We start from the raw sequence: 27040 nt of genomic DNA, 5'->3' as shown, positions 1-27040 counted from the left end.
TGAAGCAAGTTACAGAATCTGGTTCCCATTTGTCACTGAGTCCAGCCTGGAGTTTCCCCAGTGCCTGCTGGTGACATCTCCCTGGGAGCTTGATATGGGTTTGTATATATTGTATCTATTTCATTATTTCCCTTTTTATTGTATTATTAATATTTTTTTAAAGTAGTTTAGTTTTTTTTTAAACTTATAACTGTCTTTATCTCTCTTCTTCCTTCCCTTAGAGTGGGAGATGGGGGAGACCATCTGTTGTCTTGCCATTGGCCAACCTGGCCCAAACTGCAACACTCTATCAATGTTGTTGTTGTTTGCCTGTTCCCTTTGCTGTTCTGTTAAACTGTCTTTGTCTCAACCCATGAGTTTTTCCTTTTTCTTCCGATTTTCCCCCATGGCTGGAGGGGGTGGCAAGAGAGCAGCCGTGTGGTTCTTTGTTGCCAGCTGAGGCTAAACCATGACAGATGTTTATCAACATCTTTTCTCTGACCTTCCCTAGAATGTCTGGAGAATTACTTTGTCAAATCCAAACAGGTTTCTCCATCCAGCTGTGGCTGTGCCACATCTGGGGAAAGAGCAGCTGTCAGCCAGTCAGCAGCTCTGTTTGCCACAATTGTTACTTCATAAGTTCTGAAGATCAGAATAATGACAAAATTGGAAGAATAAAATGTTATTTTCATCAACTTGGTTCATAAAAAAAATAATTGCTCTCTGCTTTCCAAAATTCAAGCTTTATTTTAGGTGGTGTTCTTGTCTAGGCTGCCCTCCTTTTCCCCAGGAAGAGACAAAGCTGAGGTGCAGCCTTTGTTAGAGGGCCAAAAGGCAGGGGTGGTCAGGGAGCAGCAGAGATCAGTTTGCTGGGGAGAGCTCATGCCATAGTGTTGGAGAAACAGTAGAAGTAAAGGGTACAATTGACCACTGTAAACAGTTAGCAAGATGTGGCCCTGGAGAAAGAACAGGAGGATACCATAAATTAGCTGAAATAAGGGAATACTAAGTAAAGCACAAAAGGAACAGAATTGCTAACAAGGCCAAAGAAGTTGTCACTTGAACTATGAGTGAACTATCCTAATTAACATAGTAAAAAACCTGCCCTCAGGTAGGGAAAGCCCCCTCCTCACAGAGCATGCTAGTAAAAAGAGAGGATGCTGTGCTTTTAAGTAGAGATGAGGCACAGCAAGAACCAATGGGAATGAGGATGGCTAAGCATAACTGGAAAGTACTGATAACTGTTGCTCAAAAACATATAAATGCTTAACCGTGTGCTAGCCTTGTGGGTGAACCACCTAGCACCCATCTCTGCACAGAAATGAAATAAATATCTCGCCTCTGTGTGTATATCGGCTTCTTGCACACCGGGTTAAAAGAACCCAGATTTGGGACAACAGCAGTGTTTGGAGCAGAGCGGCTCCAGCTGATGGCAAGGCTGTACTTTCACCTGTTTCTTTGTCATTCATCTCAGGCATGATGTATTTGCAAGTTTAAGCATATAAAGGAAAAAAAAAAAGCTGTTTGACATAAGGTAGATAATTTCCTTTGAAGCCTGTAAAGCTGGGCGCTTTTAAGAACCCAATGAGGCATAAGGTAGATAGATAGCTCAGGTACTTAACTGTGTTTAATAAGCTGACTCCAAAATACTCTCTCCTGCATAGCCACCAGGCTTCTGCAATTATTTGTCCCTGAGAAAGATGCAACAACTGTGTAGACGGACATGTCAAAGAATAGAAAAAGGGAGCAGGCTTTTCACACTGTCCTATCTCCCGCCCCTCATGACACGTTGGCTTTTTTGCTCAGCCATATTCAGGGGTGCCAGAGAAGCTGCAATTGAGAGGATGAGGTGAAGCATGCGCTCTGTGGGGCATCTGGGGGCCAAATAAGGAAACTTACTTTTGTTCTTAGGGGCAATTGTCTCAATTAACTTGTTATTTTTACTGCTTTCCTTGTGGACCAAAGGAACGCAGCACTGCCATAGGAGGAGATACATGGGCCTTTGCAGGGCTGGCAGTACCTGAGGAGCACCTGCCAGGCTGGACTCTGCCAGCAACCAGGCCACCCTCCATCTGCTGCCTCTCATATTGAGCAGAGCCCTTCTCTGGCCCAAGCCAACTTTCATTCTTCTATTCACCGGCATTCCCCTTTCAGCTTCCTATTGTTATTTGCTAATGGTCTTACAATAGGCCTGCCTGTTGCCTGTACAGTTGCAGTGAGGCTAACTGGGGAAAGCCTTAATCTCTGCTTCAAATTAAAGGGACTCCTCTGAATTAATAATGCTGCCAGAAATGCACTGCCTGATACATGCGGATGTATAACACTCTTCAGGCCTCAGCAGCTGTGATTACCTGAGGCTTGAAGTGTCCTGTCACAATATTTCATTCTGCTCCCCTGCCACCCCCTCTCCATCTGCAGGATTGACACATGGCCCATCTTGTGCTGCCTTTACAAGTCCTTGTGCCAATGATGTGGCAAAGATGCGGCAAAGATGCCCTAGATAGGGTGACAGATTGGACTGGGGTATTTTAAGACTAGACTGGGGCCTAGGGGTACTCACTAATAGCTCAATTCACCACGGATTACCATACTAAGGAGCAAGGGGAAAAAATGATGTCTCTCAGCTCTTAGTGGAGCTACCTTCTCACAGGGTAGAAGAATCAGCCTGTATCTGAACCCCACACAAGAAGGGATGCTGGCAGCTTCAAAGCTGTATATGTTTTATTTCCCACAACTTGAAAGGTTGGCAAAAAGCCATTCAAAGAGAATCTATTTTGTGGCATGAAAAGAACCCCCTGACAGCTAGCTGTCTTGAAACTTGCTTCAGCAGTGCTGTAAGCAAACAGCCTTTCTGATGCGACTGCACTTCAGTTCTGATGTGTTCATTATGTCTGCAGCTACATCAGGAAAAAACAGTCCATGTTATAGGATCATTGGAGTCCTCCAGGCCTAAGCAATCATAGGATCATTATAGCAAATAAGATAAAGGCACTGCCAGCTTGACAACCACCTTCCAGCCAAAGAATTTTTTTCTTTCTAATAACAGGAGAGAGAATGATAAATGAAAGAAGTGAATAACTTTATGTTTCACTTGGTAACATTCCCCTGTTTTGTTTTCACTGGTTGATGTATCTCTTGCTGAAAAGTCCCTTATAAATATCAACATGAGAACAGAAAAATAATTGCAAAATTTATCTTATATAAGTTATTCAGGACATACTATTGAGAGGAAGCATCATCAAAAAATGGAAAACTTTTAAATTGGGCAATTCCAAAATCAATGTCAGAATCTCTCTAAAAAGAGACTTTGCATTCTCCCTTTCTGTGGTGGTGGTATTGCACCTAGCGTTAACCCTGCACAAAATCCAGTTTTAGCTTTTGTAATAAGTAACTAAAGGTGATTTGCTGATCGAACAAGTTAAGCAAGAGGAACGAACCCATTGTGGCAGTCTTGAGAACTCCCTGTTTAACCAGAAGAGACATGTCCACAATGTTATCTTGCTACACCAACATGGGAACTCCTGTTTGACAAAAAGCTTAACCACAATGTTATCAGAATGTATTGTTTTGAGCTGATTCTGTGACCAACATTTTATCTAAACTACCTCAAGCAAGAAGCTACAGAGGGGCATACCGAAGATGTCGAAACCCGACCTCCGTGAAGATAAAAAGAGCTGCTCAGCTTGCTTGAATTTGCGAGCCTTTGGTGGAGCTGCGACTCCCCGGCCGCCCAGCGCTGCTTTTGCCTTCCTACCTCAATAAATATTTATTGAATCTAATTTGGACTCGATTTATTTTAAATTCAACTATAACAAATTTGGTGCCGTGACTCGGATCCAGACAGCCGACTCGGAATTCAACTCTGGGAGGGCGCCCCATCTTCGGATGGTCCCGGAGGAGATTCCGACTTAGCTCACCTGGATTTTCTGAACTGAGATAGGAAAGCAAAAAGAAAAGAGAAAGGAGATACTGCAGTTCCCCATAATTTTTGTGCACGAAGATCCGGACGAAGACTCGGGAGTGAGTAAGTATATTGCGGTTCCGTTCGGTCGGGGATTGGGTACCCGGGTGCGAGTGACTGAGACGTCCACTGGGCTTAGTAGCCCACCAGACGAAGTGAGTGTGGACCTCCTAATAGTGCGGTTCCCATTGTCCGCGAGGGCGTGGGCCACGAACGGAGGGAAGTGAGTGAATTTTGAGTGAAAGAAGGCACTTTCGGAAGATGGGACAGAAGAAAAGTAGGACTTCTGGTTCCATGCAGGAGATACGGGGTGGGGGTGGGCTCCCCGATATACCCCAAGATAGCCCGTTAGGCCTAATGATTAGATATTGGGATAGTTCCCCTTCTCGAAAAGGGAAGTCCAAGGAGAAATTGGTCTATTATTGTATGGAGGTATGGGGAAGAAAACAGATAAGAAAAGATTTATATTGGCCAATTCATGGATCCTTAGAGGATTGGATATGCCAACAATTAAACATATATGTTAACAACAAACGACCATTTAATAAGGAGGAGAGTGAATACGCCTTTTTATGGATCCTGGGCACGGCTCAGGCCGCTAATTTGTTTCCATTAAAAGAAAAGAAAAATGATAGAAAGAAAAGGTGGGATGTAGACGAACCTCCAGCGTCTCCCCCACCCTATGTCCCCCCTCCGCAAGGTCCTGAGCAAGATCTCCCTCCAACAGCCCCCACAGAAGCTGGGGAAGAGGCTCCTCCTTCTAATCGAAGAATAACTAGAAGTCAAACTAGAGAAAGGAGGGAGGAAAACTTGTTGTATCCCTTAAGGGAGACTGCTATGGGGGGACCACAACCCGGAGTTGGATTTGTATCTGTACCCCTCAGCTCCGGGGATGTGAGGGAATTTAAGAAAGAAATGGGACACTTGTTAGAGGACCCATCAGGGGTAGCAGAACGTTTTGATCAATTCCTCGGGCCTAACATTTATACTTGGGACGAGATGGAATCTATTTTAAAGATCTTGTTCACAAACGAAGAACGAGGAATGATCAGAATGGCAGGCATGAGGCATTGGGATCAGAGGCATCAGCATGGTCCCGCCGGAGATGTAAAATGGCCCTTACAGTGGCCCAATTGGGACAATCAAGACCCCGCACATAGAAATAACATGATTGATCTCCGGGATATAATAATTCAGGGGATTAGAGATTCTGTACCCAGAGGGCAAAATATTAATAAGGCCTTTAATGAACAACAAAAGAAAGATGAAACCCCCACCGAATGGCTGGAAAGATTGAGAAAAAGTTTACAGCTATATTCCGGGTTAGACCCCGATAGCCAAGTGGGTCAAGCCCTGCTGAAAACTCAATTTGTAGCTAAATCTTGGACAGATATAAGGGAAAAGTTAGAGAAAGTAGAAGACTGGCAGGGAAGGGGGTTAGATGAATTATTACGAGAAGCTCAGAAGGTGTATGTGAGAAGGGAGGAAGAAAATCAGAAGAAACAAGCCAGAATCCTGATGGCAGCTGTAAGGGAAGGACAAAATCAGGGCAGGAGAGGAGAAAGTCCCCGGAAGGGCCCAGTAGAACCGAGAAGAAGAAGATTTAGTTCGCAGGACATAGAATGTTTTTATTGTCGCAAGAAGGGACATCTACAGAGAAATTGTCGGAAAAGAAGGCAGGATGAGGAGATTTTTAAGGAAGATTAGGGGGGTCAGGGGCTCTATTTGCTGGGGACCCCTAAGGTTACCGAGCCCGTGATAAAATTGAAATTGGGTCCTCAGCACGAAGTGTTCGAGTTCCTTGTGGACTCGGGTGCCAAAAGATCAACAGTCCAAAAGTTACCATCTGGATGTGTTGAATCAAAGGATAAACTCCAAGTAATTGGTGCAAAGGGGGAACCTTTTAAGGTGCCCCTGATAAGGAATGTAACAATAGAAGCCCCAAATAAATATGGAGTGGGAACATTTTTATTGGTCCCAGAAGCTGAGTATAACCTCTTGGGACGAGACCTGATGGTGGAATTAGGAATCAATTTGGAAGTAGAGCAAGAGAAATTAAAAGTAAGATTATGCTTATTAACTGCGGAAGATGAAGCCAAGATTAATCCAGAAACTTGGTATAGCCCAGGGTCGGTGGGAAAATTAAATATCAAACCGATCACGGTCTCCATAAAAGACCCAGACCAGCCAATTAGGATAAAACAGTATCCCATCTCTAGGGAGGGGAGAGAAGGGTTGCAGCCAGTAATTGAGAGACTTTTGGCCCAAGGGCTTTTGGAACCCTGTATGTCTCCCCACAATACTCCCATATTGCCCGTAAAGAAGCCGGATGGGTCCTATCGTTTAGTACAAGATCTGAGAGCCGTAAATGAACGAACCATTACCCGGTTCCCTGTGGTGGCTAACCCGCACACTATACTTAATCAGTTAAATCCAGATTATAAATGGTATAGTGTTATAGATTTAAAAGATGCTTTTTGGGCTTGTCCCTTAGAAGGAAAATGTAGGGACTATTTTGCTTTCGAGTGGGAGAACCCCAAGACCCATAGAAAACAACAATTACGGTGGACCGTTTTGCCCCAGGGATTTACAGAGTCTCCGAACTTGTTTGGACAAGCTCTGGAACAGTTACTGGAATCTTATGAATTAAGTCAGGGACTAATTCTAATACAATACGTGGATGATTTATTGATCGCTGGAAGAACTCAAGAAGAAGTCAGAAATGAGAGCATCAAATTATTGAACTTTTTAGGCCTCAAGGGATTAAAGGTTTCTAAGTCCAAATTACAGTTTACTGAAGAAGAGGTAAAATATTTGGGGCATTGGCTCATAAAGGGACACAAGAAATTAGATCCCGAAAGAGTAAAAGGAATTTTGTCTCTAACAGCGCCCACTAATAAAAGACAGATAAGACAGTTATTGGGATTATTAGGGTATTGTCGACAGTGGATAGAAAATTACAGCAGTAAAGTAAAATTCTTGTACGAAAAATTAACTAAAAACGGGTTGGTAAAATGGTCCCCTGAAGATGACAATTGTTGGGAAAATATAAAAAGAGATCTGGTAGAAGCACCTGTCCTCAGTTTACCCGATATCCGTAAACCCTTTCAACTCTTTATCAATGTAGATAACGGGACAGCTTATGGGGTTCTGACCCAAGGATGGGCAGGGCAGAGAAAGCCTGTAGGATATTATTCTAAAATACTGGATCCTGTAAGCCGCGGGTGGCCCACCTGCTTGCAAGCAATAGTGGCCACTGCATTAGTAGTGGAAGAAGTTGGAAAAGTCACCTTGGGAGGTGAACTAAAAGTATACACCCCCCATAACATTCGAGGAGTATTGCAACAACGGGCTGATAAGTGGCTTACAGATAGTCGACTGCTAAAATATGAGGGAATTTTAATTAACTCCCCTCGACTAGAAATGGAAACCACTTCTATTCAGAATCCTGCCCAATTTTTATACGGAGAACCTAAAGAAGATTTGACACATGACTGCCTTCAACTAATAAATTTGCAGACTAAAATAAGGGAGGACTTAGAAGATGATGAATTAGACGAAGGAGAAAAATTATTTGTGGACGGCTCCTCACGAGTGGTTGAAGGACAACGGAAATCAGGTTATGCTATTGTGGATGGGTATACTTTTAAGATAAAAGAATCAGGACCATTAAGTAAAGCCTGGTCCGCACAAGCGTGTGAGTTATATGCTATGCTAAGGGCATTAAAGCTCTTAGAAAATAAAGTTGGAACTATTTATACAGATTCAAAGTATACCTTTGGGGTGGTACATACTTTTGGAAAAATTTGGGAAGAGAGAGGCTTAATTAACACCCAGGGAAAAGGATTAGTCCATGAAAAGCTAATCTTAGAAGTTTCAAAGGCATTAAGAGGTCCACTAAAGATAGCCATAGTCCATGTAAAAGGACATCAGAAGGGACTAACCCATACTGTAAGAGGAAACAATCTAGCCGACGCGGAGGCAAAACGGGCTGCATTATTAATGGTTCAGACCTTGAGAGAGGAACCTGAAAGGCTAAAATTAGATAAAACTTTCACTCTCCAAGAATTGGATAAGCTAAAACAAATTGGAGCAAAAAGAGATGGTGATAAATGGCTGCTACCAAACGGCAGGGAAATTCTTCCAAAAGGATTAGCTCGGGGAATACTGAATAAATTACACCATAAAACTCATTGGGGAATTCAAGCTTTAGTGGATCAGTTTGAGACAAACTATGCCTGTGTCGGAATATACGGTCTAGCTAAGAGGATTTTAGAGGGATGTTTAACCTGTCACAAAGTGAATAAACGACAACTTAGGGAAAAGGTTCAAGGAGGTCGTGAATTGGCTAAAGGACCCTTTGAGAAAATACAGGTGGATTTTACCGAATTGCCAAAGGTGGGGAGATATCAGTATTTATTGGTCTTGGTTGATCACCTTACGCACTTTGTAAAAGCCTTTCCAGTGGTAAGAGCTACTGCAAAGACAGTTATTAAGATTCTCTTGGAAGAAATTATTCCAAGATATGGGACTGTTGTGGTAATTGACTCAGACCGAGGTCCACATTTCACATCCAAAGTAATTAAAGAGACAACTGAATTGTTTGGTACAAAATGGGAATACCATACTCCCTGGCACCCACAGAGTTCTGGGAAAGTAGAAAGAATGAATGGGGAGATAAAGAAACACCTAACCAAACTTATGGTGGAAACAAAAATGAATTGGGTTAAATGTTTACCATTGGCTTTGCTTTACATTAGAACTCAGCCAAGAACAGATACTGGTATATCCCCCTTTGAAATGTTGTATGGAATGCCTTATGACTTTGGGTTATTAGTGGAACACCCAAAAGTCGAGGATAAACTTTTAACAGAATATATTTTAGAACTTACAAAAAGAAGACAGGAACTAAGAAAGAAGGGCTTGGTAGTACAAAGACCTCCCTTGGACATTTCCATACACCGAATCCAGCCCGGAGACCAGGTACTAATCAAAACCTGGAAAGAAACCTCCCTAACACCCCGTTGGGAAGGACCCTTTGTTGTTTTACTTACCACAGATACGGCTGTACGGACAGCAGAAAAAGGATGGACTCACGCTAGTAGGATTAAGGGACCTATCTTCCCAGAGAAGTGGACTGTGACGTCGGAACCAGGAGATCTTCGAGTAAAGATAAGGAAAAGCGAGACCGGTAAATGAACCACTCCAGAAGGGAACTAAGAGATAGTTTATATCGATGGTTCCAAATACCACCAGGAAATACTCTACGAAAGGTATATTTTGCACCTTGGAGTGAAGAAAGGATACCGGACCAAACAGGGGGGGGGTGGATTATACAAACTAACAGGAACTCCCCAGGTTTTTCCATTTTGTTGCGAAACAGAGACGGAGATACCCGAATCGCCCAGAATAGGAGATCTCTGGGGAATACCCTGCTTAAAACACCCTACTTCCGGACATTTATGTTGGGTTGTTTGCCGATGTCTAAATTGTAATAGAGATTGGTCCTGTGTTTCATTTAAGAGACAACCCTACTGTATGAAATGTCGCAATGATTTGATACGTGCCAGGGGACCAGAGGATCCAGTGGAAATTCGTAAATTATTTTGTGGGTGGGAACTGTCAGTACCTGAACTTTGGGAAGTACATGAAACAGACTGGTATAGAGTTTTAAGACAGTGTGCTATAAGATTCGCCTGGAAACGGGCACAACAACCACATAGGTGGAAATATATTTGAGAGATAACTAACTCTTTAGACCTTGGAAATTATTGACAGGATAACAGCAAAATTCCCCTGAAGACTATCTGCTGCTGCCGAGAAGATCTTGATATCCCGTTGCTCTCTGCAAAGGAGTAGACGAGGAAGGCAGAGAGGTACTAAACAGTGGGGAAATGAAAGCTGGTATCCTATTAATGGTATTGATTACCATGACTTTAGAAAATGAACATCAACCCTTCAATTGGACCTTAGGTCGATGGGAAGATTCAATGGAAGTTCGGTATAATGTGACAGCCGGACCCCCAGAATTCCAAGTTAAATTGGAAGATTTAGTCTTTTATGAACTAGACCCACCTGGCCGACGAGAAAGAGCAATAAAACCTTTTTATCTCTGCCCCAGTTCGAATCCAGGGAAAAGCTATTGCAATTTCCCTAATCACTATTACTGTGCATATTGGGGATGTGAAACCATAGCTTCAAACTGGGACGTAGCCATTAAAGATAGATTTTTAACTATAACATGGGGACCCAGAGGATGCAACCCGCCAGCTCCTAGCTGGGATGGACACATAGAGGGCCCCCACCTTGGCAACTGTAAGCATGTTATACTAGACATCCTGCAGCCTAATGACCACGGATGGTTATTGGGACGAACCTGGGGAATGCGATATTGGGAATCTGGAACTGATAGAGGAGGACTAATATTCATTCAAAAACGGGAAGTTAAAATGCCACAAGCAGTAGGGCCCAATCGAGTCATCACAAAGCAAAAAGGGAAAAAGAAGAAGCCAAAGGTAGGAAACTCCACAGCCTCAGTCACCCCAGGGACATACCTAACCTCTACAAATAAAGTGGAGAAAATACCCAAAGACAATGAACCCTTATGGGCTGTAATGCAGGCAGCCTATCAAGCTTTAAATACAACAAATCCAAATTTTACCATTTCCTGTTGGTTATGTTATGACATAAAGCCCCCTTTTTATGAGGGGATAGCTGTGTCATCTCCTTTTAATACCTCTACCGAGGACAATCCCTCCAGATGTAATTGGAAGGAACGGAAGGCGGAGATTACTCTCCAACAGGTCAGAGGGAGTGGTTGGTGTATAGGGAAGGTAACGAACGAGAGAAGAACTCTATGTACCAACCAGACTCAAAACTTTACATCTAATACTAAATGGGTTCTGCCCAGTCCTGGGGCATGGTGGGTCTGCTCCATAACCGGATTAACACCGTGTTTGTCCACTGCTGTTCTCAAGGAAAGTATCTCAGAATTTTGTGTACAGGTTACTGTGGTACCTAGAATCCTCTTACATGGGGAAGAAACTATGTATTTACACTGGAGCAATTTAGGACATAAAATCAACAAACAAGAGCCAATATCTACAATTACTATAGCTACTCTACTTGGTTTAGGGGTCGCTGGGACCGCCACTGGCATAACCTCCTTGGTGCAACAACAGCAGAGTCTAACATCTCTAAGAGCTGCAGTAGACGAAGATTTGGCCCGAATAGAAAAATCTATTTCCTATTTAGAGAAATCATTGACCTCATTGTCGGAAGTAGTTTTACAGAATCGAAGAGGATTGGACCTTTTGTTCTTGCAAAACGGAGGATTATGTGCTGCCCTAGGTGAAGAATGTTGCTTTTATGCTGACCATACAGGGGTAGTAAGAGATTCGTTAGCTAAACTGAGAGAGGGATTAGAGAAAAGAAAACGAGAGCGAGAGGCTCAGTCCTCCCGGTATGAATCTTGGTTTAATCAGTCACCATGGCTGAGTACCTTAATTTCTACTTTGGCGGGACCCCTCATGATGTTGCTATTGGCTCTGACTCTTGGACCCTGTGTCATTAACAAATTTGTAACCTTTGTTGAAAGCAGGTTAGAAAAAGTGCAGCTAATGGTGATGAAGCAATCAGAACTGGAAATGAAACTTATACCGAACGAAAATCCTGAATTAGATGCAGCTTGTGAGGTATTGTCTAGGTTTGATCAGCAAATCACTTATAAATAAAAGAAGGGGGGGATTGTAATAAGTAACCAAAGGTGATTTGCTGATCGAACAAGTTAAGCAAGAGGAACGAACCCATTGTGGCAGTCTTGAGAACTCCCTGTTTAACCAGAAGAGACATGTCCACAATGTTATCTTGCTACACCAACATGGGAACTCCTGTTTGACAAAAAGCTTAACCACAATGTTATCAGAATGTATTGTTTTGAGCTGATTCTGTGACCAACATTTTATCTAAACTACCTCAAGCAAGAAGCTACAGAGGGGCATACCGAAGATGTCGAAACCCGACCTCCGTGAAGATAAAAAGAGCTGCTCAGCTTGCTTGAATTTGCGAGCCTTTGGTGGAGCTGCGACTCCCCGGCCGCCCAGCGCTGCTTTTGCCTTCCTACCTCAATAAATATTTATTGAATCTAATTTGGACTCGATTTATTTTAAATTCAACTATAACACTTTGGTTCAAAACTGAGCTCCTTCACAGTTTGTCAGTTGTTGCTCAGGGCACAAAATAAGGCCATGCCACCCTGTCTGTCCTGAGCTTCCCTTTGCCAGTCACACACACCATAATTTTTCCTCTTTGAACAGCATGAGAGGCACAGATCCTTTAGGCTGCACTATTTTGGGCATTTGGGCTGCCAGCGTTAGAGACCATAGCTTCAACATGTGCTTCTAAGATTTTTCTTGCCTTTCCTGGATAGATGAACTATTTCAACTTCTGCTGATGCTGCTGCCAGTAAGAATAACAAATCACCTAATGATAGTATCTCTTAATACTTCTGATGTATTTCGTTTATGTGGCAAGGTTGTTTTTTTTGGGGGAGGGGGGGCAGCTGTGGGGTTGGCCTCTGTGAGAAGAGGCCAGGGTCTGCCTCGTGCCAGACACAACTAGTCCTGTCTCAGCAACAGACCCACCACAAGTCAAAGCTGAGCCAATCAGCAAAGCTGGTGGTGCCTCTGTGATAACATACTTAAGGAAGGGCAAAACGTTGCATGGAAGTGTGAGAAACAACCCTGCAGAAACCAAGGTCAGAGAGGAAGAAGGGGGAGGAAGTGCAGAGCAGAGATTCCTGTGGAAGGGTCTACTACCATGAAGTAGAGACCATGCCAGAGCAAGTGGATATTCCCTGAAGGAACTGTGGCCCATGGAAGGGGAATGAAAGAACAGCCAGCCAAAGTCAACACACTACAGTCTTTTTCAGTGCCCAACATGGGGCTCAAACCCACAACCCTGAGATTAAGGGTCTGATAGCTCTACTGTCTGAGCTAGCTAGGCTTCACTGTGACCCCTCCCACAGGCTACAGCCTAATACCTGCTTTAGGGTGGTCTCTTCCATGGGCTGCGGGGGAATATATGCTCCAGTGCCTGGAGCAGCTCCTTCCCCTCCTCCCTCCTTCTTCTCTGACTGACTTTGATGTTCACAGGATTGTTTCTCACACTTCTTTTTTTTTTTCTCACTCATCACTGCTGTGCAGTGTTTTTTTACCCCTTTCTTAAATATGTTTTCACAGAGGTGCCACCAGCTTTGATGATTGGCTCAGCTTTGGCCTGCGGTGAGTCTATTGCTGAGCTGGCTAGAAACATCTGCGTCCAGCACAGGGCAGCCTCTGGCCTCTTCTCACAGAGACCACCCCTTCAGCCCCTCCCTGCTACCAAACCTTGCCACATAAAGCAAATACATTTGGATACTACTCATCCTCCATAAATCTCACAGAACTTTACACCAAAAATTCAGGGTTACTGGCCCAATTTGGCAGACAGGGAAAGTGAGACATGGGACAGCAGAACCAGCGATGAAAGTCAGGTCTTGTGAGCCACTCTTAAGCAACATAGTTGTTAAAATCTGATGAATCTTAAGGTGTTATCCATTTTATTTTTATTTAATGTCTAGCATTTTTATTTTGAGTCACCTTTTTTTGACTGCATATTGCTTCCTGCCTGTGCTTTTGGTGGCTCTGCATGGGAGTAAGTCAAGATTGCATTTGTATTTGCTTAACTGAAAGCAAAATGCATCCCTTTGTGATTTCTCTGAGTACTATAGGAAAACTGATTGCACCCAGATGACTAATGCTGACCTTCCCCACCCAAAGCAACTTACTCTTTATTGAAGATTCTGGTTCATCCCTACAAGGTTATTAAAACCCCTGAGGTGTCTGTATGTGGGTAGGTCTCTGTGATGTGGCATCTCCTTTGTCAGTGTGTTGGTCTTGGCTGGGGTAGAGCTTATTTTCTTCACAGTCGCTAGTATGGGGCAATGTTTTGGATTTGTGCTGAAAACAGTGTTGATAATACAGGGATGTTTTAGTTATTGCTGAGCAGTGCTTACACGGCATCAAGGCCTTTTCTGCTTCTCAAACTGTCCTGCCAGTAAGTAGACTGAGGATGCACAAGAAGTCAGGAGGGGACACAGCTGGGACAACTGACCCCAACTAACCAAAGGGATATTCCATACCATATGACATCATGCTCAACAATAAAAAGCTGGGGGAAGAAGAAGGAAGGGGGGATGTTTGGAGTGATGATGTTTTTCTTCCCAAGTAACTGTTATGTGTGATGGAGCCCTGCTTTCCTGGAGATGGCTGAACACCTGCCTGCCAATGGGAAGTAGTGAATGAATTCCTTGTTTTGTTTTGCTTGAGCATGCAGCTTTTGCTTTACCCATTAAACTCTCTTTATCTCAACCCATGAGTTTTCTCACTTTTACCCTTCCAATTCTCTGCCCCATCCCAACTGGGGTAAGTGAGCGAGCGGCTGTGTGGTGCTTAGTTGCTGGCTGGGGTTAAACCACGACAGTCAGTTAAATCTTTCTACAGATTTGTTAATCTTGAAAGCACTGTGTCGCAGATGGAAATATTTGACACGGTTACGATTTAACAGCAATTCAAAATTTATTAGTGATTTAAGGTAGATCAAGAGGTTGAATTTTAGCAGCACTTAATCATTAACAGGTTTAGAGGTTTACAAAGTGATTTAACAAAATAATTGAACAGCGACTTAACTACAGATTTGAAGATGGCAAGATTCACACTAACTTACTATAAGGTATTCCAAATCAATACATACATATATGGGCAAAAGCACAGATCTCAAATTAATACATATACACATAAGCAAAACATATAAGCATGCTGTAACCGGATCTTTTTTAAAGATTCCAACGTACAAACTGGAGCCCACACAAAGGAATGTCGTGGTTTAGCCTCAGATGGCAACAAAGAACCACGTGCCGCTCGCACGTGCCTTCCTAATACAGGAAGGATCGTAAGAAAAGGCAAGACTCTTGGGTTGGGACAAAGGCAGTTTAACAGAACAGCAAAGGGAACAGGCAAACAACAACAACAACAACACGGATAGGGGAATATACAAACGCGATTACGGAACCGCCGCTCGCCAACCGGCCGGACCCGGGACGCCCCAGCCCGCTTTTAAGCAGCAACTTCCTGCCCCCTCCCCCGGCAGCTCAGGGTGGGCGTGGCTCACATGGCATGGAATACCAGGAAAAGTTAACCCTATCCCCACCGGAACCAGGACATTATCCACCCCTTATTCCATACCATCTATGCCATGCCCAGCAGGTTCCAATGAATTGCCACCACTTTCCCCTGTTTTATATATATATATACACACACATATAATGCCCTTAGTTTATGGGTCATCCCTCCAAAGTGTCCGTTGAGTTCTTTTAATCCACGGCTTTGGGCTCCATCTGTTAGAACAGTCTCTCAGGGCAGGTGAGATGCTGGGTGGTGCTGGTCTGTTGCATGCTGTATTTTTCGGAGCTTGTGACTGGTGCACCTGGTGTGGCTCATGCACGCAGTCCGTGGGCTGAAGATGTAGATCTTGAGGAAGTCGCTGGGCGCCAGCTGCTGAGATCAGTTCTTATCCCATCATCCCTGTGCCTTACTTGTAGTACAACTGATAGCAATTATAGCAATGAGGACATACAGTGACAGTGTTACTTATCAATTAACAGCACACAATCTGATTCATTGGCTATTCTCACCCAAAATCAGATCCCCATGAGGTACACATCGGACTTCCCCATCCTGCCGCATCACCCACCAAGTGCACCCAGGTCCTTGGGCAAAAGCAATCCCACGGATGGGTTTGCCTTTGCCTGAGGCAGGACTAACCCAGACTGTCTTCCCTAGCATATTCTTCATATGCACTACGGGGACTTTATCCCCTTCCACAGTACGTGGAAGTTTTGATTGGGCAGGGCCAGCCCGATTGGTAGATCCCCTGGTGTTAACTAGCCAGGTAGCTTTTGCTAAATGTGTATCCCAGTGTTTGAAAGTCCCACCACCCATTGCTCTCAGTGTAGTTTTTAACAGTCCATTGTATCGTTCTATCTTCCCAGAGGCTGGTGCGTGACAGGGGATGTGATACACCCACTCAATGCCATGCTCTTTGGCCCAGGTGTCTATGAGGCTGTTTCGGAAATGAGTCCCGTTGTCCGACTCAATTCTCTCTGGGGTACCATGTCGCCACAGGACTTGCTTTTCAAGGCCCAGGATAGTGTTCCGGGCAGTGGCATGGGGCACAGGGTATGTTTCCAGCCATCCAGTGGTTGCTTCCACCATTGTGAGCACATAGCGCTTGCCTTGACGGGTTTGTGGCAGTGTGATATAATCAATCTGCCAGGCCTCCCCATATTTGTATTTCAGCCATCGCCCTCCATACCAAAGAGGCTTCACACGCTTGGCTTGTTTGATCGCAGCGCATGTCTCACATTCATGGATGACCTGTGCAATAGTGTCCATGGTCAAGTCCACCCCTCGGTCACGAGCCCATCTATATGTCGCATCTCTCCCTTGATGGCCTGAGGAGTCATGGGCCCACCGAGCTATGAATAGTTCACCCTTACGTTGCCAGTCCAGATCCACCTGAGCCACTTCAATCCTAGCGGCCCGATCCACCTGCTGGTTGTTCTGATGTTCCTCCGTGGCCCGATTCTTCGGTACATGGGCATCTACATGGCGTACTTTCACAACCAGATTCTCTATCCGGGCAGCAATATCTTTCCACAGTTCAGCAGCCCAGATGGGTTTGCCTCTGCGCTGCCAGTTGCCCTGCTTCCACTGCTGTAACCACCCCCACAGAGCATTTGCCACCATCCATGAGTCAGTGTAGAGATCAAGTACTGGCCATTTTTCTCGCTCAGCAATGTCCAAAGCCAGCTGAATAGCCTTCACCTCTGCAAACTGGCTCGATTCACCTTGTCCTTCACTGGCTTCTGCAACCCGTCGTGTAGGACTCCACACAGCAGCCTTCCACTTTCGATGCTTTCCCACAATGCGGCAGGACCCATCAGTGAACAGGGCATATTTCTTCTCATTTTCTGGCAGTTTATTATATGGTGGGGCCTCTTCTGCACGCGTCACCTCCTCCTCTGGTGACATTCCGAAATCCTTGCCTTCTGGCCAGTCCATGATCACTTCCAGAATTCCTGGGCGACTGGGGTTTCCCATTCGAGTTCGCTGCGTGATCAGTGCAATCCACTTACTCCATGTAGCATCGGTTGCATGATGTGTGGTGGGGACCCTTTCTTTGAACATCCAACCCAGCACCGGCAGTCGAGGTGCTAAGAGGAGCTGTGCTTCTGTACCAACCACTTCCGAAGCAGCTCGAACCCCTTCATATGCTGCCAATATCTCTTTTTCTGCTGGAGTGTAGCGGGCTTCGGATCCTCTGTATCCACGACTCCAAAACCCTAGGGGTCGACCTCGAGTCTCCCCTGGTGCTTTCTGCCAGAGGCTCCAGGTAGGGCCGTTCTCCCCGGCTGCGGTATAGAGCACATTTTTAACATCTTGTCCTGCCCGGACTGGCCCCAGGGCCACTGCATGGACTATTTCCTGTTTGATTTGTTCAAAAGCTTGTCGTTGCTCAGGACCCCATTTAAAATCATTCTTCTTCCGGGTTACTTGATACAGAGGGCTTACAATTTGACTGTAATCTGGGATATGCATTCTCCAAAAACCCACAATACCTAAGAAAGCCTGTGTTTCCTTTTTACTAGTTGGTGGAGACATAGCTGCTATTTTGTTGATCACATCCATTGGAATCTGACGGCATCCATCTTGCCATTTTATTCCTAAAAACTGGATCTCCTGCGCAGGTCCCTTGACCTTACTTCGCTTTATAGCAAAACCAGCGTTCAGAAGGATTTGGACTATTTTACTCCCTTTCTCAAAAACTTCTTCTGCTGTGTTTCCCCATACAATGATGTCATCAATGTACTGCAGATGTTCTGGAGCTTCACCCTGTTCCAGTGCAGTCTGGATCAGTCCATGGCAAATGGTGGGGCTGTGTTTCCACCCCTGGGGCAGTCGACTCCAGGTGTATTGGACGCCCCTCCAAGTGAAAGCAAACTGTGGCCTGCACTCTGCTGCCAAAGGGATTGAGAAGAATGCATTCGCTATATCAATCGTGGCATACCACTTGGCTGCCTTGGACTCCAGTTCGTACTGGAGTTCTAGCATGTCCGGCACGGCAGCACTCAGCGGTGGCGTGACTTCATTCAGGCCACGATAGTCTACAGTTAGCCTCCACTCTCCATTAGATTTTCGCACCGGCCATATGGGACTGTTAAAGGGTGAGCAAGTCTTGCTGATCACTCCTTGAACCTCTAGTTGACGAATCAGCTCATGGATGGGAATCAGAGAGTCTCGGTTAGTGCGATACTGCCGCCGATGCACCGTTGTGGTAGCAATCGGCACCTGTTGTTCTTTGACCCTCAACAACCCCACAACAGAAGAATCCTCCGAGAGACCAGGCAAGGCAGACAACTGTTTAACTTCCTCTGTCTCCAAAGCAGCTATGCCAAAGGCCCAGCGGTACCCTTTTGGGTCCTTAAAATACCCTCTCCTGAGGTAATCTATACCAAGGATGCATGGAGCCTCTGGGCCAGTCACAATGGGATGCTTTTGCCACTCATTCCCAGTTAGGCTCACTTCCGCCTCCAGTACAGTCAACTCTTGGGATCCCCCTGTCACCCCAGAAATACAAATGGGTTCTGCCCCTCTATAGCTTGATGGTATTAGGGTGCACTGTGCACCCGTGTCCACTAGAGCCTTATACTCCTGTGGGTCTGATGTGCCAGGCCATCGAATCCACACCGTCCAATAAACCCGGTTGTCCCTTTCCTCCACCTGGCCGGAGGCAGGGCCCCCCTAATACTCGTCATAGTATCCATTACTCACTTCTTGCATAAATGACTTGGAAGTTCCTTCAAGAGGATCAGAAGCAAGATCAGGCCTTCTGCTTTGTCTGGGGAACGGCCCACTGGAAACTGGGGCGGCACTTTTCCTGGAGGGATCCCCTTTTGTGGTTGTCCTTCCTTGCAACTCCTGTACCCGTGTCCGCAGGATCGAAGTAGGTTGTCCATCCCACTTCCTCATGTCCTCTCCGTGGTCCCGCAGGTAGAACCACAGGGTGCCTCGTGGTGTGTACCCTCTGTACTCTCTCTCTTGAGTGGGGAAATGCCTGCTTCTAATAGCTGAGATGCTGGCCCGTGCAGGTGGGGAGTAGAACATATTCTCTTCAAGTTGCTGGAACTTCCGCGACAGTTTCTCCACAGCTGAGACAAGGGGGGAAGAGAGACTTTCTTCATATCGCCGGAGCCAGCCAGCTACCTCATCCACCGTTGGTCCCTCTTCACCTTTCCATTCCATTACTGCCAGGGAGTTGGCATATGACGATGGTGCGCTCCGTACAAACTTCCGCCACATGGGCCTTGTGCATCGCACCTCATCAGGGTCTGTGGGTAAGTCTGCATTGTCCAAGTCATAATAAATCATCTCCCGCACGGCTAATTCTCTCAGGTACTGGATACCTCTTTCCATGGTAGTCCACTTGCTTGGCTGACATACAACATCCTCACTGAAGGGGTACCTCTCCCTCACGCCTAACAGGAGTCGTTTCCAGAGGCTGAGGGCTTGGGTCTTTTTCCCAATCGCCTTGTCAATGCCGCCTTCCCTAGACAGGGATCCCAGCTGCCTGGCCTCCCTACCCTCTAATTCCAGGCTACTGGCCCCATTATCCCAGCACCGGAGCAGCCAGGTGACAATGTGCTCGCCTGAAAGTCGGCTGAAATCTTTTCGCATATCCCGCAGCTCACTCAAGGATAGGGATCGAGTAATTATCTCTGGTTCTGCCTCTTCCTCCTGCTCTCGTGATGGCCCTGGTTCATCATCACCTCTTACTAAGCGAACTGATTTCTTTGTGTACTTCTTCTTCTGTATGGGGGCAACTGATACCGGCACGGGTTGGTTCCCTGGTTCAGTGGCAGTGGCTACCACGGGGGTTGCAGTAGCCGCAGTGTCTGCCGCAGGGGCTGCAGCAGCCGCAGGGGCCGCCGGTCTGGTTTCCATCTCTTCCCCTTGAGGGTGCTGCATAATTCTGAGCAGTGCCTGGTAGATACTGGCCAGGGCCCAGCACAGCGCGGTGAGTTGTGCCTCTCTAGAATAGCCACAGCATTTTCCCTTCAAATATTCTACCACTTTATCAGGGTCCTGTAATTGTTCAGGGGTGAAGTCCCAGACCATTGGAGGTGAGTAGTTCTCTAGGTACCTGCCCATGCTCTCCCACATGCCATGCCACCCCTGACTATCCAGCCTCGGAGCAGATCTCCGGGTGGTAGTCTTAAATAGTCGCTTAACCCTAAACAAGACCTGGAACGTATTCAGGAGACATAGCACTAGGAACACACTAGTTTGAGTATCCCAAGGATATTCAAGATTCTCAAAAGCTGTCATACCTGACCCGAAGGAGAAAAGGGAGGCAAAAGGGCTGGGGAAACTATTAACAAATTCTGAGAGACGGTGTCCAATGTACGGACAGGACAACAAAACCACATAAACACCCCAAAATAACCGTCTGAACAGTGATGTTATCATATCATAAACAGATATCGCACAGGACAGCAGAATGATAATCCTCATCCCTCTTCCAGACATGGTAAACAGCATCGCAGGGAGCACATAAGCCATATAGGAATTTATGTAACACAGCCATGAGAACAAACCAAGCAACATGATGACCAGTGACTACTTACCTAATAAAATAAATGCATACAAGAAAAAAAAAAAAACCAAAACCGTTTTTTCCACGTTCTAGTTGGATTCTGTCGTTATCTCAACCCTTCAAGCCCCACGTTGGGCGCCAAAAAGGACTGTCGTGGTTTAGCCTCAGATGGCAACAAAGAACCACGTGCCGCTCGCACGTGCCTTCCTAATACAGGAAGGATCGTAAGAAAAGGCAAGACTCTTGGGTTGGGACAAAGGCAGTTTAACAGAACAGCAAAGGGAACAGGCAAACAGCAGCAACAGCAGCAACAGCAGCAACAGCAGCAACAGCAGCAACAGCAGCAACAGCAGCAACAGCAGCAACAGCAGCAACAGCAGCAACAGCAGCAACGATAGGGGAATATACAAACACGATTACAGAACCACTGCTCCCCGCCACTCACCAACCGGCCGGACCCGGGACGCCCCAGCCCGCTTTTAAGCAGCAACTTCCTGCCCCCTCCCCCGGCAGCTCAGGGTGGGCGTGGCTCACATGGCATGGAATACCAGGAAAAGTTAACCCTATCCCCACCAGGGACAGGGACAAGGAAAAAAAAGGTTAACTGCTTTATTGTGAAGCCTTGCAAAGCGGTTCCCAAATGTCCCAAAAGTTACTTCAGAGAGTCTTACCACCCCATAGATCGTAGCAGCACCGATGAGCAGCAGGATAATGAGGAGACACATCGGTACGGCAGAGGGAGGTAGGCACAGAGCTTGCTAAGCAGTTCCCAAATGTCCCAAAAGTTACTTCAGAGAGTCTTATCAACCCCATAGATTGTAGTAGTACCACTGAGCAGCAGGATATCGAGGAGCTACATCACTACGGCAGAGGAAGGCAAGGCACAGCACGTCCAGGGCGGCCCCTGTATCTTCAAAGTGCACTCATGTCTCTCTCCCTCTCTGGCCCGAGACAGCACCCTTATATCCTGCACCAGATTGAGTGGAAAAGTACAGGCCAGAGTCACTGCACATGTGGCCAGCGCATGCAGTGAGCCTCACCAGACTCATGATCCAGCTTTGCTAACAGTGGCTGTCTGATACGTGACTACATTGTTGTACTCCCTTGTTATCTTCTTCTTCGAAGGTCAGGTTCTCATGGATACACACATAGTTTTTGCAGCAACAGTACTGAGTTCCTTTTTCTCGGCATGTATACTGGGTTTGGTTCAACTAGTAATTTTCTGTTGTGTCTCACTCAGACCATCCTCTATTATCCCTTACACACATGCACACACACACACAGAGGTCTCTGATTGCTGGAATCAGGAATTTCTTAATAGCAGGCGACTCTAATGAGCTGACAGGTACTGCTTTTAACTCCTACGCATGCGTGGACAAATGGAACAACACCCACATCCATAAAGCTAATGTGTATATCACAAACATATAGGTGGAGAGGTGGATGGAAGACAAGCTAGCCTATAGCCAAAATTTCCCTTTTCTGAGTTTATGGTAAATACTCACGATGCATGATATATTAGTAATAAAAGGAGGACTAAAGAGAATCTCCATCCTTTCTAGATGGGTACAGTAACATGGTGACAAAGGATGAGAAGGCTGAGGTACTTAATGCCGCCTTTGCCTCAGTCTTTAGTAGTAGAAACGGTTGTTCCCTGAGTACCCAGACCCCTGAGCTAGTAGATAAGGGTGGGGAGCAGAATGAAGCCCCCATAATCCAAGGGAAAATGGTGAGGGACCTACATACACAAGTCTATGGGGCCAGATAGGATCCACCCGAGGGTACTGAGGGAGGTGGCAGAAGCACTCACCAAGCCACTTTCCATCATTTACCAGCAGTCCTGGCAAAACAGGGAGGTTCCAGTAGACTCGCAGCTAGCAAATGTGACACCCATCCACAAGAAGGGCCAGAAGGAGGTTCCGGGGAACTACAGGCCTGTCAGCCTGACCTCAGTGCCTGGGAAGGTCATGGAACAGATCATCCTGAGTGCCATTATGCTGCACACGAAGGACAACCAGGTGATCAGGCCCAGTCAGCATGGGTTCATGAAAGGCAGGTCCTGCTTGACAAACCTGATCTCCTTCCGTGACAAGGTGACCCACTTAGTGGATGAGGGAAAGGCTGTGGATGTTGTTTACCTGGACTTTAGTAAGGCCTTTGATACAGTTTCCCACAGCATTCTCCTGGAGAAACTGGCTGCCCATGGCTTGGACGGGAACACTCTTCACTTGGTAAAAAACTGGCTTGAGGGCTGGGCCTAGGGAGTGGTGGTGAATGGAATTGGTGGCCAGTCATGAATGGTGTTCAGACGGCAATTGTATTTGCAGAGGACACCAATTTAGGCGAGAGTGTCAACCTGCTTGAGGGTAGAAAAGGACCTGGGAGTGTTGGTTGACAGTCAGCTGAATAGAAGCCAGCAGTGTGCCCAGGTGGCCAAGAAGGCCAACAGCATCCTGGCCTGTATCAGGAACAGTGTGGTGACTAGGACTAGGGAGGTGATCGTCCCCCTGTACTCAGCACTGGTGAGGTCCCACCTGGGATACTGTGTCCAGTTTTGGGCCCCTCACTACAAGAAAGACATTTAGATTCTGGAGCAAGTCCAGAAAAGGGCAACAAAGCTGTTGAGCGGTCTAGAGCACAAGTCTTATGACTGGAGCTGTTTTGGGTGAGAAAAAAGAATGGAGGAGGGAGAGGAGGAGGAGAAGTGAAAAGCAGCTGCAGTGAGGTTCTGAAAAGGTTGCTTCAGTCCAGCAACAGCTGCTCTTGCACAAGAAATTTGAGATGGTCCTTTCACAAACACAATGACTAGCACAAGAATAGGGAGGCCGCACTTTGCCAAAATGAATCATTTGCACTTGAAAAGGGGATCTGAGATCTCCTAGTGATTTTAAAGGTTTGCAGCTAGAGGACTAAGAAATGATCAAAGTACATCACAGAACAGGAGAAAAGTGTGCCATAGACCACAGGGGGAGATAAATCCCTACACTGCTATTAAAAGTTTATGCAACAGCTATTTTCCACAATAACGGATACAGAAGAAAGCATGTATTTATCTATGTATCTAATATGGCATTTTGCCAGTCTGCTGTCCTTGAGCTGAAACGTAGTTTGTCAGTACAGTTGGAGCAGTTTTTTTGAAATTATGATGAGTTGTACCTGCTTGAGAAAAGACAAGGCTGCTCACATCAGAAGTCAGCAGAGCTGTGATAAGTGTGGTGACAATCTGCCCCCCAGTGAAATCACTGTCCCAGTTACTGCTTGTGAAAATCCCCATTAGGGAGGGCTACTTAAAGATTATATTAATATATCTGTCTTGGAAGAAGCAGGGAGCAGAGATGAGTTCATACAGGAAAGGCCTCTTAGAGCATCAACACTGTTCAGTCCCAAGATCAGGGTATAGACACTTCATGTTAGCCATTAACATCAATAAATGACAAATAGCTGCAAGTGTAGACCTTTTCCAGAAGGCCTCAGCTAGTTAATAAAAATTGACTGATGTACAGGCAGTGTGGTTAATCATCATCTCCCTCCTCCATGCTGCTTCTGAGTAAGATGATGTTTGAATGACACTTTGAAATTTACTAGCCTATGTTTTGATGGGACTGTGGTTCAGGTCTTTTAGGGGGTAAATCTCTGTAGCAACATTAAAGCCTTCTGCTACAGTCAGCAGGGATTGCACAATTTAGTGGCAAAACTGTTATTTGTTTGACTTCATGATGGATTGTGTTATAGTCAAACAAGGAAGTAATCAAAACAGATTAAGCTGCATATGAGAGAAATGTTTTGCACCAAGAGGTACTGGTTTGTTGTGATCTTGTTACTAAAGACAGGCCTCTGCTTTGTTTATAACCATATGCTAACTAAAATGTTGTTTGTTTCCTACTAACCTTCTTACTGTGCTGACATAGGTTGTAGAAAACAGTTAATCTCTAAGCAGATGTTACAAATAATGATAATGAGGAGACAGCCAGAAGTAGCTAATCACCAAGGATGGGATAACAAGAAGTAGTTAATCACTTCGAGGTTCTTTTATGCATCAAGTATGTCCTCCTATACCAATTAGGACAGAGCTGTGGCTACTTCAAGGAACATCCTTATTATCTTCAAGAAGTTGGCAAACTTACAGCAAACTTTTACTGTCCTGAGATGACTCAATACCTTAAAAGGATAATGTGAGGAAGGGTCTCCTTACCCAAACGACCACTGAGAAGCTCATGCTTGTGCAGAAGTGTCTTGCCAACGCAGCAAAATTTAATACGCATGTGCAAAAAGGCTATTCGGTCATCCTAATGAATATGTAACCCTAGGTGGAGTTATGTATTAGGTAGGCGGAATTATGAGAATCTTTTGTGTATGAATAATGGGGGAATATCCCTGGTAAGGTGTGCTTGATTTGTGGATTTCCACCTAGCACATGATGTCAAATAAAGCAATATCTCCTCTCTAAACTACTTTTGGTTTTGAGAGCTTTTATTTCAGGTAACAATCTCAGTGAGAAAAGTACTCAGACTCTGTAAGGTATTGTTATAGTTGAATTTAAAATAAATCAAGTCCGAAATAGATTCAATAAATATTTATTGAGGTAGGAAGGCAAAAGCAGCGCTGGGCGGCCGGGGAGTCGCAGCTCCACCAAAGGCTCGCAAATTCAAGCAAGCTGAGCAGCTCTTTTTATCTTCACGGAGGTCGGGTTTCGACATCTTCGGTATGCCCCTCTGTAGCTTCTTGCTTGAGGTAGTTTAGATAAAATGTTGGTCACAGAATCAGCTCAAAACAATACATTCTGATAACATTGTGGTTAAGCTTTTTGTCAAACAGGAGTTCCCATGTTGGTGTAGCAAGATAACATTGTGGACATGTCTCTTCTGGTTAAACAGGGAGTTCTCAAGACTGCCACAATGGGTTCGTTCCTCTTGCTTAACTTGTTCGATCAGCAAATCACCTTTGGTTACTTATTACAATCCCCCCCTTCTTTTATTTATAAGTGATTTGCTGATCAAACCTAGACAATACCTCACAAGCTGCATCTAATTCAGGATTTTCGTTCGGTATAAGTTTCATTTCCAGTTCTGATTGCTTCATCACCATTAGCTGCACTTTTTCTAACCTGCTTTCAACAAAGGTTACAAATTTGTTAATGACACAGGGTCCAAGAGTCAGAGCCAATAGCAACATCATGAGGGGTCCCGCCAAAGTAGAAATTAAGGTACTCAGCCATGGTGACTGATTAAACCAAGATTCATACCGGGAGGACTGAGCCTCTCGCTCTCGTTTTCTTTTCTCTAATCCCTCTCTCAGTTTAGCTAACGAATCTCTTACTACCCCTGTATGGTCAGCATAAAAGCAACATTCTTCACCTAGGGCAGCACATAATCCTCCGTTTTGCAAGAACAAAAGGTCCAATCCTCTTCGATTCTGTAAAACTACTTCCGACAATGAGGTCAATGATTTCTCTAAATAGGAAATAGATTTTTCTATTCGGGCCAAATCTTCGTCTACTGCAGCTCTTAGAGATGTTAGACTCTGCTGTTGTTGCACCAAGGAGGTTATGCCAGTGGCGGTCCCAGCGACCCCTAAACCAAGTAGAGTAGCTATAGTAATTGTAGATATTGGCTCTTGTTTGTTGATTTTATGTCCTAAATTGCTCCAGTGTAAATACATAGTTTCTTCCCCATGTAAGAGGATTCTAGGTACCACAGTAACCTGTACACAAAATTCTGAGATACTTTCCTTGAGAACAGCAGTGGACAAACACGGTGTTAATCCGGTTATGGAGCAGACCCACCATGCCCCAGGACTGGGCAGAACCCATTTAGTATTAGATGTAAAGTTTTGAGTCTGGTTGGTACATAGAGTTCTTCTCTCGTTCGTTACCTTCCCTATACACCAACCACTCCCTCTGACCTGTTGGAGAGTAATCTCCGCCTTCCGTTCCTTCCAATTACATCTGGAGGGATTGTCCTCGGTAGAGGTATTAAAAGGAGATGACACAGCTATCCCCTCATAAAAAGGGGGCTTTATGTCATAACATAACCAACAGGAAATGGTAAAATTTGGATTTGTTGTATTTAAAGCTTGATAGGCTGCCTGCATTACAGCCCATAAGGGTTCATTGTCTTTGGGTATTTTCTCCACTTTATTTGTAGAGGTTAGGTATGTCCCTGGGGTGACTGAGGCTGTGGAGTTTCCTACCTTTGGCTTCTTCTTTTTCCCTTTTTGCTTTGTGATGACTCGATTGGGCCCTACTGCTTGTGGCATTTTAACTTCCCGTTTTTGAATGAATATTAGTCCTCCTCTATCAGTTCCAGATTCCCAATATCGCATTCCCCAGGTTCGTCCCAATAACCATCC

This window comes from Larus michahellis, chromosome W (assembly GCF_964199755.1).
Source record: "Larus michahellis chromosome W, bLarMic1.1, whole genome shotgun sequence".
Taxonomy (NCBI): Eukaryota; Metazoa; Chordata; class Aves; order Charadriiformes; family Laridae; genus Larus; species Larus michahellis.
Note: the sequence above shows the minus strand (reverse complement) of the source record.